Consider the following 13420-nt stretch of genomic DNA (forward strand, 5'->3'; position numbering starts at 1 on the left):
AATTATCATTTCATTTTTATAATTTTATTGGATGTGTTTTTATTTAATTTTAGACATTTTTATTTAATAATGATGAAGTAACATTTAATTTATATTATTTTATTGGATGTGTTTTTATTTAATTTTAGACATTTCTATTTAATAATTATAAAATGTTATTTCATCATTATGTTTATAATTTTATTGGATGCATTTTGTATTTAATTTTAGACATTTTTATTTAATGATGAAGTAACATTTAATTTTTTTATTTTATTAAATATGATTTTTATTTAATTTTAGACAGTTTTATTTAATAATTATAAAATTGTATTTCATCATTAGGTTAATCATTTTATTGGATGCATTTTTTATTTAATTTTAGACATTTTTATTTAATGATGAAGTAACATTTAATTTTTTTATTTTATTAAATATGATTTTTATTTAATTTTAGACAGTTTTATTTAATAATTATAAAATTGTATTTCATCATTAGGTTAATCATTTTATTGGATGCATTTTTTATTTAATTTTAGACATTTTTATTTAATGATGAAGTAACATTTAATTTTTTTATTTTATTAAATATGATTTTTATTTAATTTTAGACAGTTTTATTTAATAATTATAAAATTGTATTTCATCATTAGGTTAATCATTTTATTGGATGCATTTTTTATTTAATTTTAGACATTTTTATTTAATGATGAAGTAACATTTAATTTTTTTATTTTATTAAATATGATTTTTATTTAATTTTAGACATTTTTATTAAATAATGATGAAATATCTTTACATCATTCTCTGCAGCAGAGAAGAAGCTGCTGGTGTGTTTGAGGCCGCAGGAGAGCAGAGCTCCGTGCCCAGAGAGGAGTGTGTTACTCAATGCATAGCCATCGTTCAATCTCTGAAAGTTATCTTCTCTGCACAAAAGTTATTCAGGAAACACTTGCCAAAGAAACATCAGTTTGTCACAGTCAGCCATGTTTTTGTTTACATTTTTACGCCTTGCACCTGTAAAGTTTCCGATCTCCGAGTTGTCTCGAACGCAGCATGAGTGATGGAACTAAACACAGGTGTGTAACAGGTGTATGCTGCGTCTGGCTAACTGCTACATTGAGCTGCGTTAATTGAGGAACTTTTACCTTCAGTAGGTGTGCATAACAGTTGAACAAAGCAGATTGTGAGGACTTCTCTGGCAACAAAACTCACAGCATGACCTTCAGACAGGTCAGTACAACAATACTGTTGTGTGTAAGAGGTGTGTAAAGTGTGTGCAGTCTGTCATTTGCATTTAAAGGGGCTACATTTGAAATTCAGAGCATATCAAAATGGCTGCGGCTGAGCCAACAGCTCACATTAGCTAGCCAGCTAGCTAACCTGGCTATGTCAACAAAGCACAGAGAAACTCAGATTACAACACACACAGAGGGAGAGAGACTTCATTCACTTCTATTCTTGTAAAGTTATGACTTTATTCTCGTAATATTACGACTTTTTTCTCGTTATATTACGACTTTTTTCTTGTAAAGTTAGGACTTTATTCTCGTAATATTACGACTTTTTTCTCGTTATATTACGACTTTATTCTCGTAATATTACAACTTTTTTCTTGTAAAGTTAGGACTTTATTCTCGTAATATTACGACTTTTTTCTAGTAAAGTTAGGACTTTATTCTCGTAATATTACGACTTTATATTACGACTTTATTCTCGTAATATTACGACTTTTTTCTCGTTATATTACGACTTTATTCTCGTAATATTACGACTTTTTTCTCGTTATATTACGACTTTATTCTCGTAATATTACGACTTTTTTCTCGTTATATTACGACTTTATTCTCGTAATATTACGACTTTTTTCTCGTTATATTACGACTTTATTCTCGTAATATTACGACTTTTTTCTTGTAAAGTTAGGACTTTATTCTCGTAATATTACGACTTTTTTCTAGTAAAGTTAGGACTTTATTCTCGTAATATTACGACTTTTTTCTAGTAAAGTTAGGACTTTATTCTCGTAATATTACGACTTTTTTCTTGTAAAGTTAGGACTTTATTCTCGTAATATTACGACTTTTTTCTCGTAAAGTTAGGACTTTATTCTCGTAATATTACGACTTTTTTCTCGTTATATTACGACTTTTTTCTCGTTATATTACGACTTTTTTCTCGTAATATTATGACTTTTTTCTAGTTAAGTTATGACTTTATTCTCCTAATATTACAATTTTTTTCTCGTTATATTACGACTTTTTTCTCGTAATATTATGACTTTATTGTCGTAATATTACGACTTTTTTCTAGTTAAGTTATGACTTTATTCTCGTAATATTACGACTTTTTTCTCGTTATATTATGACTTTATTCTCCTAATATTACAACTTTTTCCTCATTATATTACGACTTTTTTCTCGTAATATTAGGACTTTATTCTCGTAATATTATGAATTTTTTCTCGTAAAGTTATGACTTTATTCTCGTAATATTTTTTTTTTTTTTCTCGTGAAGTCATGACTTTTTTCTCGTAATATTACGACTTTATTCTGTAAATCTCCGATGTTTTTTCCCTCAATGTGGCCCTAATACTCTGTAGTACATTGTCTCTTTGGCCCTCACTGCATTAGACTTATATACTATATACTTAGACTATAAACTGTGTTACCTTCATCACAATGCTCAAATGTTTTGCGGCTCCAGACAGATTTTTTTTCTTTTTTTGCCTAAAATGTCTCTTTCGATAGTAAAGGTTGCTGTAACCCCTGCACTAGTGTGTATGTTGACATTTAATGCTAAGCCTTTTTTGTGATAAGATAATCGGAATGAAATGAAAAGTGGCTGCCAGGACGACAGTCTGGAGTGTTTTGGCTGTGGGATGAGCAGACAGTATGAGGCCATGTGTGAATTATTATACAAGGTACTAGGCTACATCTTTCTAAAGGCAAATAAACGCCCAATTAACTGACCAAGTAATGGCAGTGACTGTCGTACTTGAATAACTACAGTTGTTTGAGCTTATAATTAAAACTACTGATGCCAAGATTTTTTTAATCAAAGCAAATATTTAAATAAAAAAATTGTAATTTATTTCCTAATCCTTTGAATTGTGTGTTTTTATGCAAATAACCACTTTAGATGACAAGAATACTAAAGACAAGAAACTAAACCAATACCTTAATGCAGCCACGAGGTGGCACCGTAAGACCAGTTTAGATCCAAGAGTGTGCACTGAGGCAGGCTGCATGGATTTCCCCTCTCTAGAGCCAAATAAACAGGAAAATTATTTAATAATTTGATGGTAATATTATGAATTATACAAGTTTAATGTTAGAAGAAAGTATAGCATTTAAATAGGCGTAAAAAACAAGTGCATACAAGATCCCAATGGTGAATGTAAATAGAATATAAATATATAACAATATGAAAATAAGAGGACAGTATGATATACCTCACTGTGCTCACAGTAGAATATCTACAGACAACAACAAATACTCTAATAATGAACATTACTGTAAGCAAACCATCATTTTCCTCCTTGTCAACCTGTGATGTAACATTTTGACGAGCATCTGAGGTAATGCGGAGATAAACCTGTTAGTTAATCTTCTGGCTGTGAAAGTGGTTTAACTGCAATTTCCTCTCCGTGGCATTTCATGCAGTTTCCCACAGCAGAGCTCACACATCTCCCACTCAATTTCTCCCTCTAAACCACATGTCAACTGACCTGACATTTCCTCATCTCATGGGCCCCTTTTTCACTGTGCAGACCGTCAGATGTTTGAGTTGGGAAAACGAGGAGAGACTCCTTGAACTTTGACATCTATGCCAAGAAATTCTACTAATTGTAGTTTGAAAAAGCACTTTCTGGGTATGGACGTATCCATTAATGACCAAAATGTGAATGTTCAGATTTGAATACATCAGGAACACCATTCGGAAGCTGCAGAACGATATAGAAACCTATTCAGTAGTGGTTAAATTTCAGTTAGGTAAGCGGATAACTAATGATTTTGGCTCATATAATAGCATTAAAATGTAACGCTGTTCCCTGGTTCTAGATCGAACACACAACGGCTCCGGGAGCTTGTTCGACAGAGTATACAAGACAGATGGGAAGTGACACTTGTGTCCAGAGGGCACCATGTTAGACTGCAGAGTCACTGGACTTCAGTAGTGTTTGTGTAGCACCTTGCTTCTGCACTTCCCTCAGACAAAAGAGATCATGTAAACACATTATTCTCCTTCACTGTGATGTCGGACTGCCTAACTCCTCAAAGCTGCGTTTACAGTAGAAAACCCCAGCTGCTCTGCCTCCGGCAGCAGCACAAAATGCATCCAGCCAGGATTTGTTGTCACCCCTCCAACTCGCTGGTGCAGCGGGGGTCTTTGATGCAGACGATGCCAGGCGTCGGATGGATGGTGCGTTGGTCGAAGGGTTAGCCGAGGTGTCAGGTCGCTGGAGCGTTTCGGGGCGAGTTAGATGCCAGTTTTGTTCAATAAATAAACTCAGACTAGAGAGGGAAGTGGGCAGCGAGAGGACGAGATGTGGGAGGGATGCTGGCATCTCCGATTCATTTAGAGCGTGTGACAGCGAGAACACAGACTGGGCTTTTTGGTGTTGGTTGGTGGTGGGCTGTTTGATTTAAACACAAGCGCTGTACAGTATGTAGGGTTGTCAGAGTTAACGGCATTATAACGCAACTTGTGATGTTTAGGTTGTAGCGGGCTCAGTTTTAAAGCTAGAGTGAAGATACTGGCATCATATGAAACTAGAAAACCTAAAGAATCCATCGGTAACAACATGTCATACTAGGTTGTCGTGAAGGAGGTTTAATAACGCTCCAAACTTACGCTAAATTTTGTTGAGGAAAAACTGTCATGGTCATTTTCAAAGGGCTCCCTTGACCTCTGACCTCCAGATATGTGAATGAAAATGGGTTCTACGGGTACCCACGAGTCTCCCCTTTACAGACATGCCCACTTTATGATAATCACATGCAGTTTGGGGCAAGTCATAGTCAAGTCAGCACACTGACACACTGACAGCTGTTGTTGCCTGTTGGGCTGATTTGAGCATATTGTTTATGCTAAATGCAGTACCTGTGAGGGTTTCTGGACAATATCTGTCATTGTTTTGTGTTGTTAATTCATTTACAATCATAAATATATCCATACATTTGCATAAAGCAGCATATTTGTCCACTCCCATGTTGATAAGAGTATTAAATACTTGACAAATCTCCCTTTAAGGTACATTTTGAAAAGATAAAACGTGTGCAATTAATCACGATTAAATATTTAATCGATTGACAGCCCTTATTTTTTGAAATTTCTATTAAATCATGCTTTTACTTGCTCTAGAAAAATAAATGCAAATCGATCACATGTGTTGTTGACACATTGTTCACATCCCTCAGCTTCATGTGATGCGTTAGCCTTGAGCTACTGCCGTCCCTGTTTGTTTGTTGTAATGCAGTTATCAGTGAACGCCATGGTGATGAGAAACACACTGAAGGTGATGGCTTTCTTTTTCAATGTCTGCTCTCAGGTGGCTCAGTTTTGTAGCCGAGGACGAGAGTTTAATGGGAAATATAGGCTGGGATTAAATCCCGGAGGGCACAGGATGATCGTCAGTCTGGATGTTTTTCATCTCACAGCAGTTATAGACATGGATATACACTACATGAGCTGATTTTAATGAAATGTGGCAAGCTGTAAATATAATTTCGATTGTTGGCACACGCTGCTTTATGTGGAGTCAGCTGACACGATGCGACGTGAGCAATGCAGGCACATGAACTCATCTTTTTTTCCCACATGTCCAAGAATCTGTAAGAAGTCACAATTGCCAGATGGCTCGCGAGACGCTCCCGGCTGCACCAGACATTTAACAGATATCACTCTTTGTGAATCTCCCCCTCTAGCTTCTTTACACTTTTATGCCTCTGTATTTTTATTTTCCACTGCATGAATCATTCATAACAGTGTGCCGTATAACTGAGCTTTAAGTGAGTGATGGCACTGAAATGTCACAGCAAAGTTTTCCTTCAGCGAGCACTTACCATTCATAAGTGAGCCTTCTTCTTTGCCATCAATCTATTTTCCTCCTTTGAAAATGTCTCTAAGGTCAACACGGGTTGCCTTAGCGACAACACGACATGAATTCCTCATCTTCTCCGTCAGCACGGACGAAATTGAGGATACCAACGCACAGCTGTGGCTGTTAATCAGTCTGATCTATAGTTCAGGGTGACACTCTGTACCGCTGTGGACAAATAATTAAGCCCTTTGCCATTTTGTCTAATTAGAGCTGATATTATCATCTTGCTCCTACTTGAGGAAAAGCGTTAAGAAATCGAGCAACGTAATCACAATCAAGACACTCAAGAGTGAGAAACGCTTTATAAAGGTCAGTCGCAAGGAGTTAGATCGCCTGGCAGACAGAAATTACACTTTGTTCTGCTGATGATTTTGCAACGTGACATTTAATTTTCAGCATGCAGGGTGTACTGTTAAGAAGTTAAAAAGCCCACTAATACAATGTTTGTTTGACAAATTTAACTATCCAACATACAGTATTAACCCCTGACCGTTCTGCCCTCTGTTTTTAGAGGGGTCGAGGGGATGTTCAGCGGGAGATAAATAGTCAACAGTAGATGTCACTTAGAAGTGGTGTACATCATCTGAAAGCTAGGGACCTGAAGATTAATTTGAGATGCTGCTCAGCACTGTGTGTCAAGTTGTTCTAGTCATAAAGTGTATAAGAACATGCAGCAGTTTTTGTGTTGATACCATTTGTTACACAGATTTGGTGCTAAATCTAACCTTGTTTTACCACTTGAGAATTGATAAAAATGATAAATAATCCCTCCAAAATACCACATTAAGACACCAAGACCTTGAGGAACACCATAGAAAAAGCCATGCTGTGATTTGGTATCAAAAAACTTTTGACATTTGGAGATTTCTGCAAGAATTGCATTTTTCGGCGATTGGATGGTGAGCACTTCTGTTGTGTAAACTGCACAGAAACCCCCTTATTGTCAATCTAGCTAGGAAAGCCATCCATCCTCTGAATGTACCAGGTCTCTAGTTTGATCCATCCATCCTCTGAATGCTCTAGGTCTCTAGTTTGATCCATCCATCCTCTGAATGCTCTAGGTCTCTAGTTTGATCCATCCATCCTCTGAATGCTCTAGGTCTCTAGTCTGATCCATCCATCCTCTGAATGCTCTAGGTCTCTAGTCTGATCCATCCATCCTCTGAATGCTCTAGGTCTCTAGTCTGATCCATCCATCCTCTGAATGCTCTAGGTCTCTAGTCTGATCCATCCATCCTCTGAATGCTCTAGGTCTCTAGTTTGATCCATCCATCCTCTGAATGCTCTAGGTCTCTAGTCTGATCCATCCATCCTCTGAATGCTCTAGGTCTCTAGTCTGATCCATCCATCCTCTGAATGCTCTAGGTCTCTAGTTTGATCCATCCATCATCTGAATGCTCTAGGTCTCTAGTTTGATCCATCCATCCTCTGAATGCTCTAGGTCTCTAGTCTGATCCATCCATCATCTGAATGCTCTAGGTCTCTAGTTTGTGGCTGTAAAGTTTCATGAGGCTGTGATTATCCTAGAGGTCACCAAAGGTCATTTTATACAGTGAGGTCAAAATAAGTTAACATAGGTAGCCTAGCCTGCTGCTGAGTTTAATTCTGCAAGCTGGCAATGCTTTCCACTTTTAGACAGAACACTGTTTACAGGTCACAATAAAAAGCTATTCATATTTAGATTCATATCATTTTAATTAAATCTTAAATCTGTGGGAAGGTAAAACAAAAGCAGCAGATGCTCTCCTACACTAATGAGTGGTGTAATGATCAGAGTTTATTAATAGAAAGAAAACAGAAATAATTAACTTTAGAAAACCTTCATCTACCTGCTTCCAGTTTGAAGTTGGATCACACAAGCTGAACAATGCTGACTCATATAAATATCTTGGCGTCTGTATTGTTGACCATATGAGTTTGATAAAAGGTGTTAAGGTTCTTGCTGAATCAGCAGGTAGAGCTCGGACCATCTGGAAGATATGAGTTGTTTCAGGCTTGTGTGTGTCCTGTACGTGATTATATTGCCGGGGTTAGAGGCTTTAGAAATATTGCAAAACAGTACCATAAGATATTTTTTGGGTGTGCACAAATACGCACCCGATTGAAGATCTTTATACCTCAGTTATGGAACCGGTTACTCGATATTTGTGAAAGTACTGTAGGTTGAAGAGGCAAATATTTATCTGGGATAAGCAGACTATTGGTTCTTGGTCTAAAGATATACTGTATGCACATTGTTTTAGTGACAAATTCTCAATATTGGTTTGTTTAGAGAATCTGTTTTTGTCAAGAACAAAAGGCAGTGGGCTGACGATGATAAAAAACTGAATATGGTACGGGAGAATTATGTTGTGCATGATTTGTCTAAAAAGCAAAGGTGTCTATTTGCTCAGTTGAGATCTGGTATTTTACCTTCGACTGTTGAAACTGGACGGTATGTTAATCTAGACAAAGAAAAGCGGAAATAAAAAATGAATGAATCAATATTTATAGTTTGGAGTTAGCTATACATGTGAGTCATTTGTATTTAATTAGCTTTTGGATAAACTTCATGGTTGGGCTTATATTGAGTATGGAAATTATGTAAAATATGTACGGAAACGCGCTACAAACGTCACTAAAAACACGTCATAAACGTCACTAACGTAACTTACAAAACTAAACACCGGTCTTGCACAAAGTCGTGTGTTTGTCGGACCCATCCACCTCTCCACCAGCCTGCCATTTATACGCCACGCAACAAAACTACGGTAACGTCCGCAATTAGGTTTAGGAAAAACATCAGGTTGGGCTTAAAATAAGTACATAAACTAAGTAAAATGCGTACAGAAATTACTACAAATTAGTACTAGGTTTAGGTTAGTTTTAGGTTTAGGCAACAAAACCACTTAAAACACGCTAAAAAAGTCACTAAAAACACGTCACTAACGCAACTTACAAAACTAAACACTGGTCTCGAACACCGGTCTCCTGGTTTAAAGTCGCTTTTTATTCTACGTCACTAGCTCTGAGGGTAGTATATAACACGGATGTGTTTACATTGCATGACACGCCAAAAGCAAGACTGGCGTTCTTATTGCATGCTAAATGCTTTGTGCATTATCGTGGCATTCATATGCCTTTTCATGCAAACAGGCTGACCGCTCAGTAAGTTCATCTTACCCTGATTTAAAAGTCAGCTCTGTTTGCAAAAATTCAATGTCTAAAGGTTGTTTAAGGCTGTCAAATCTTTGTGGAAAACCCACATTGATGTGAAGTGAAGTTCAGTCAAATAATGTGAAGTGAAGTTCTCATTAACCCGCATTGATTTTAGACTGAAATCTATCGAGCTGAAATTGGGCTTAATGACGCGGTTGAAATGTTCACATTCAGGCTTCAGGCAAGTTGTCTTTTCCTCAGGGGCAATTACAGCTGTCATATTCATGCAGGTCCCTCAGAGGGAGCTGGAGAGAATCTGCCACTAAGCGAAAAATGTCTCAGAAATAGCAAATGGATGTGCTTTGAAATAGGTGATTTATACGTTTCTGTGATTACGGTACGGCACAAAACACACACCGTTTCAAATCAATGCGTTTCTCCCACACAGCGAGCGTGTCGGCATGCAGGACGGCGTCGAGTGCGGTGCGACCGAGGCTGCTGGCTACCTGATTACCTGGAGGGGACGGAGAAATCATGGGGTGCAAACACTTAAAACCCACAGCACCCACACACACTGATTCGAATCAGGGAAGGACTGAAGAGCGGAGAGCGAAGTGATTGTTGTGGAGAGATGAGAAGAACAAAGCCCCGGACTGCATTTAAAAACACAGCTCTTTTCTATGTCGGAGAGTCAAGTAGCTCTTGTGCCTCGCTGGTTGAAAACGTACAGTGTGTGTGTTTACTTAAATTCTTCACCCCCCTCTCTACAAACATGACATCGTCCCCTGATAAACTGCTGCTGATAAATTACCCTTTAATCTTGAAATCATCAGAATTTCCTTCTGGTGCTAAAAATAATTTGACTCCAAATCAATCACGGAGCTCTTTGGCCTCGGGGCAGATGGAAGAGATTGGTCTTCACTACAACATAATCACTGCACCCTTTTGTGGTCATAGTTTCTCTTTAATAACTAATACAGCAGAGGGGTATTTTAGCACTTACGTAATTTAGTCATAACTTAGGGGTATGTAGGAGATCTGATAATAATGAGCTGAACAACTTCATCTTTTGCCTACCCAAACATTTCCCTTGGAGGGCCAAAACTGGAGGGCCATGGGCCAAAATGAAACACCTATTGTATTGTATTGTATTATTAAGATGCAAAATGGTACTAGGATCCCAAGTTCCCTTAATTGAATATGTTTTACATAGTTAGCCCCTTAAAACCCACCTGCTGAATACAATTGGGCTCATTTATGCAATTTATGCATTTCCAAGACTGTTTAGGGACCCCAGTATGTAGAAATATTAAAATACACCATTTTTAGAACAAGCAAAAATAACACATTTATACTGCATTCAAAGAACTGCATGTTTTCCCCAAACTGCATATGATTATCATAAAGTGGGCATGTCTGTAAAGGGGAGACTCGTGGGTACCCATAGAACCCATTTTCAGTCACATATCTTGAGATCAGAGGTCAAGGGACCCCTTGACAAATGGCCATACCAGTTTTTTCTCACCAACATTTAGCCCAACCTTAGAGTGTTAGCCTCCTTCCTGACAAGCTACCATGACATGATTGGTACTAATGGAGTCCTTAGGTTTTCTAGTTTCATATGATGCCACTATCTTCTAACCATAAACCCGAGTTTGGTACGGCCTCCAAAAGACAGTAAAGTCGGTTGGGTATTTTAATAAAAAAAAAGAATTTGCTAACATCTGGTGGGCCAAATCAAACCTGATGGCGGTCCAACTTTGGCCCCAAAAGTGAAGCCAAAACATCTGGATCGCCCCCTGGTGGCTGGCTGCAGTATAGCTCATAAGTAGGGATGCACCCTATCGGGTCCGATACTGTGCTCATGTACTCGTACTCGCAAAACGGCTCCGATACTACGGCACCAATACCACTTTACGGCAGCCTGACGTTAACCTCTCGTCACCATCTTTCGGGTCCTATCGCACGCGCTCACGCTCCACCTCCTCGACGGTGCGGGCGAGACGGGTCGGGTGGGTTGCAAACATCGCCGCAGACCTACCGAGGTCCAAGGACCTACCGCCGACAAACTACAAAGTCAAAGTTCACGTCAAATACATTTTTCCCGATTCTGATTGGTCAATTATGGCGTTCTACAGCCTGTTATTTCTTTATAACAGACTGTTGTTATGTATAACAGACCGTTGCTATGGCACAGTTCTAATGTCGGACTCTGACGGACAATTTCTGTGTCAAATAATTGATTTCTTAAGTAAGTAGTCGTGTAATAAGCGGGATAATGTACAGCTGGTGGGTCAAACCCCCTTCAGGGCGATGAAAGACCTCTCCTCCATCACCCTGTCGGGGTTTCTCTCACAACAATAACCGGCTCGCGGTACATTATCTCTTCCTTATCTCGTGTTTAATTCATACACAAACAACATGTACAGGAAGTTACAAGCACTCTCACTTTCAAGCTAAGCTAATTGCCTGCACTTGCTCCAGCTTCATGTTTATCATACCGACATGAGTGGTATCTAGTTTCTCATCTAACTTGCTGCACTTTTCAAAGACACTTAAAGCTCAAGTATTAGCCCGCCTGCGCTAATGTGTTGTTTAAAACATCTCTGGTGAACGTTGCAGTGAATTTCAGGTACAAAGTAAAAGTGTCTCTCTTATGTCCAAGAGCTCAGGATGTCCTCTTCACAGTCTGCTTGGTTTGGAGGACTCCTGCACTCTTGTGCAGCTTAAGAGGTTGGAAGAAAGGAAGGTAACTGAGGGTGAAACGCCTGTTTGGTGTTTTGTTAAATGCCCTGTCAGTTTCAGTACGGCACACTTGCTTAAAGGAACAGTGTGTAACATTTAGGGGGATCTATTGGCAGAAATGGAATATGCAATCTGCAACCACACCACTAGATGCCGCCAAATCCTACACACGACACCTTTCATTTAGTACCTCAGAATGATTTTATTTCCAGTGGAAAGCTACTGGCAGTGCTGCAGGCATGCAGGCGCAGAAAGCTGCTGTCTTTAATTTCATCTGAAGTGTGATTCTTTCCAAAGACGCTGTCATAAATAAATCAGTTTAAAGACACAAAAGGAATGAGATTAAATCATCACTCAACAGTCCCGGAATTGGGAATTAATGTTTCTCCGAAGCCTTCAGTGAATAACTGAATGAACATCCTTATGAGTATAAGGCACCTTTTATTTCTATCATACAGAGAATAGAGAAAGCACACGCAGTAAAAACAGATTAACAAGCATGTGAAAAGTCAATTTACAGGATGAATGAATTGTAATTAGTCTCCTCGTGTGAGCTAAACGATCACCTGACGACAAACTCTGCTAGTGAAACGTCTGAATTCAGTGTTCCTGGGGAAAGAGATGAATAATGTGAGCAGCCTGGCAGGCACACACAATTGTTAGACTCATAAGGCTTAAGAAACTTTGAGTTGGAAGTCTCTGAGCGGAGTATAATTCATTCTCCGACCAGAATCTTTCACGGTTAGGTGGAGTGATGGAGGGAAAAAAACTCTCAAATCTCATTTCCATAAATGGGCTATTCTGTAGAGCCACGCGGTGTGAATACATTTCGGGGGGGAAAGGCAGTCTCAGAGAAGCCAGATTGAACTTTTGTTATGTCAGTGTTGTAGCAGCAATGATTTCCAAAACCCCTGCGGAGGGCCAGAGATATTTCACTGCAACAAGCGTGAAAATAAACAGCTATTATTGGGGTTAAAGCCAAGATCTGACAGTGAGAACATCAGCGTGATCCATCACTTCTCAAGGACAGACACGAATAGAGACCAAGTTGGCGGTGAAATGGTGCCTGACGTAGCTGCTATTACTGTGATGGTTAATGCAGTTTGAAGAGAATTAGCATTTCGATAAAGTGGAAGCCCTTAATAAGCATAAACATTAAAGAAATACGCCTCCCTTCCTTCCTGTTTTTGCTTTATTGCAAGTGCTATTGCATGATTAGCTTGCTGGCTGAACAGCAACTATGCAACACTTGAACTTGACTTACCAAAAGGGAAATTCGCTTGGTTGAGGGTGCAAAAAATATACAAATAAAATCACTATTTTTATATTAATAATGGATCAAATCAATGCTTGTAATGTGAAAATTGCAGCCAAGGCTGTCTCAATAACTGCAACAATACAATACCAAAAGACCTTCGACTGGTGTTGGTAAGGAGTCTACAGAGAAGAGAG

At 38.4% G+C, this 13420-nt stretch overlaps 1 long non-coding RNA gene across 1 annotated transcript in view; it reads left to right on the top strand.

The window, feature by feature from the left end:
* The first annotated feature begins 1075 nt into the window (after positions 1-1075).
* The window catches only part of LOC119483590, a 28406-nt gene continuing 16061 nt past the window's right edge, over positions 1076-13420 (top strand). The window contains exon 1 of the long non-coding RNA XR_005205746.1: positions 1076-1212. This is a non-coding gene — a long non-coding RNA (uncharacterized LOC119483590). The remainder of the gene's footprint in view (positions 1213-13420) is intronic.

The sequence above is a fragment of the Sebastes umbrosus genome, chromosome 24 (assembly GCF_015220745.1).
Source record: "Sebastes umbrosus isolate fSebUmb1 chromosome 24, fSebUmb1.pri, whole genome shotgun sequence".
Taxonomy (NCBI): Eukaryota; Metazoa; Chordata; class Actinopteri; order Perciformes; family Sebastidae; genus Sebastes; species Sebastes umbrosus.